The sequence below is a fragment of the Primulina huaijiensis genome, chromosome 2, assembly GCF_012295235.1.
Source record: "Primulina huaijiensis isolate GDHJ02 chromosome 2, ASM1229523v2, whole genome shotgun sequence".
Lineage (NCBI taxonomy): Eukaryota > Viridiplantae > Streptophyta > Magnoliopsida > Lamiales > Gesneriaceae > Primulina > Primulina huaijiensis.
Window position 1 is genome coordinate 8,995,742 of NC_133307.1, and position 2,870 is coordinate 8,998,611.

Below are 2,870 nucleotides of genomic sequence, written 5' to 3' on the forward strand. Positions count from 1 at the left end.
ACAATATTCTCCATGAGCTTCAATATCTCGTGTTCTAAGAATGTTTACACCGATGAATTAAATCGAGTTTGGTGTTAAACCACGTAGAAAATAATCAAAGTAATCTTTCGTTAAGAAAGCTGACTAATTTGAAAGTAATTTGACTTTTGTAAACTGATTACTTGAAGTAAAGGGAATCAGTTCTTTCGTATATCAGTTGAGTTATGGTAATAACTGAACCGATAACTGTTCGAACTGATCAAATCAATTTTAAAATGAAAGTTAAGCAGTTAAGTACACAAGATATGTTTATGGATGTTCGGAGACTTCAACTGCTCCTACATCACCCCTTCTGCCACCTTGGGTAGGATTCACTAGAAGACTTTGATTTATGCAACACCTTGTACAAACCCACTAAGCTTATGACTTACCCTACTACCTAACTGAACTCCTAGCCTAAATTGAAGGCAGCACCTTTCAGCCAACACTAGTTTAACGTCTGTGTGTCAAAAACTACATACACAAGTTTTACGTATTTGTGCAAGACCCACTCAGTTATTCTATAATCTCAACTCTCTGTATATGTGAGTGGTGGTGTGTGTGTGAGAGAGAGAACTGACAGTGATTACAATAGGAAGGTGTTCTCACACACTGAGGGAAATAAGCTTCTAAACTAAGCCGATATAACTTTGATGTATTCCCTCAACTGGGCTGATTGCTTCCTTGTAAGCTGATATGCAATATGATTATTCTTTCTTTTCTCTTTTGTTTTTCCCACATGTGTTTTTCTCACTGAACTTCACCTTCTATTTATAGGTGGGAAGCTTGATCGTACAGTGAGACTCAAAAATTGTATCCGTTGCATCTTGAATGCGTTCCTTGAAATTTTTGTCTCGACTTTTCCGACAACCATTCTTGAACATTTTGGCATTAAGATTTTCTGCAACGTCCATTATTGTACTATTGATAGTACAAATGCTTTTGTATAGTTGTGCGTAGCTGGATTCCATTAGATAAGCTTGTCGTGTTCTACAAACTGATTGATTCCTAACTGATACTTTTAACTGGTCAGTTGAACTGGTACGGTGAAATCAGTTGGTTCGTCAGCATAACTGATTTCACTGATTCAGTTGAACTGGACACTTGGGCTTTTTATCAGTTGAACTCTTCATTAGCTGACCGGGCTTCTGAAGGTCTTCTGCTGAATTACCTATCAACTGAACAATCGGTGAAACTGGTATTTGATACATCAGTTGGACTGGTTCATTTTGGGCAATCAGTTGGCACTTTCAGTTTGCTTCTCAAAAGCTTCAGTTTTGGCTCGGTTAACTGATCAGTTCGAAGCCTGATCAGTTATAGCTTCCTGCGCACTTCGATAAATCATTAGAAACAAAATAACAAGTTTTGTTAATATCAAAATCAAGATTGCGAATATAAAATGTTCTAACACAGTCGTTAGTTATTAAAAATCTTTCTTGAATGACTATGTTTAAATGGACCTCTTAAAAATAATTTTGAGTGCGAAAAATGATCCGGCTAGATTTAGTGATAAAATATATTGTAACGTACCGTAATTTATTTTTTTACTACTTCAAAATTTGCGGAAAAATTTAAGATTTTCTTAAACATAAAATCTATAAAGTCGTCACTCATCATTCATCATATTAATATTTGAAATCAACATCACCAAATAAATTTTTCAACAACATACTTGTTTCAATTGTCTCACATCCAACATAAAAGCAGAGTATTTTAAACATTTCATAAAAACATAAACTTAGTGGTCCTCGGGTTTAGCCTTCCGCTCAGTCCAAGCCTGCCCCTTGGTCGCCACCTCCTGTCTCCTCCTCAACATACTCACCTGTATCGATCAAGTCTAGTGAGTCTAAAGACTCAACACGTATAAACTGGAGATAGCAAGTTCTACATAATAAAACAACATAAAATTTCAAAATATAAAATACATACTTTAAAGTTGAACCTACATCATAAACTTGAACTTACATACATACATAATTAGACGTGCCATCAACTTAAACTTTTCATAAACATACTTGCATACTTGAACATACATAACTTCAATATTTTTCGTAGAGGATGTTTCAAAGCAAGTGACCCATAAAATAATAAATGCCTGATCAGACAAACCACAGTACTGGGCTGACAGAAACGTATCCACTGCCACATACATAAGATCCCCGTTCATAATTTAACGGGCTGGTTGGTCCCCGTTCATAATTTAACGCTNTATTATGAACGGGGATCTTATGTATGTGGCAGTGGATACGTTTCTGTCAGCCCAGTACTGTGGTTTGTCTGATCAGGCATTTATTATGTTATGGGTCACTTGCTTTGAAACATCCTCTACGAAAAATATTGAAGTTATGTATGTTCAAGTATGTTCAAGTATGCAAGTATGTTTATGAAAAGTTTAAGTTGATGGCACGTCTAATTATGTATGTATGTAAGTTCAAGTTTATGATGTAGGTTCAACTTTCAAGTATGTATTTTATATTTTGAAATTTTATGTTGTTTTATTATGTAGTACTTGCTATCTCCAGTTTATACGTGTTGAGTCTTTAGACTCACTAGACTTGATCGATGCAGGTGAGTATGTTGAAGAGGAGACAGGAGGTGGCGACCAAGGGGCAGGCTTGGACTGAGCGGAAGGCTAAACCCGAGGACCACTAAGTTTATGTTTTTATGAAAAGTTTAAAATACTCTGCTTTTATGTTGGATGTGAGACAATTGAAACAAGTATGTTGTTGAAAAATTTATTTGGTGATGTTGATTTCAAATATTAATATGATGAATGATGAGTGACGACCTTATAGATTTTATGTTTAAGAAAATCTTAAATTTTTCCGCAAATTTTGAAGTAGTAAAAAAAA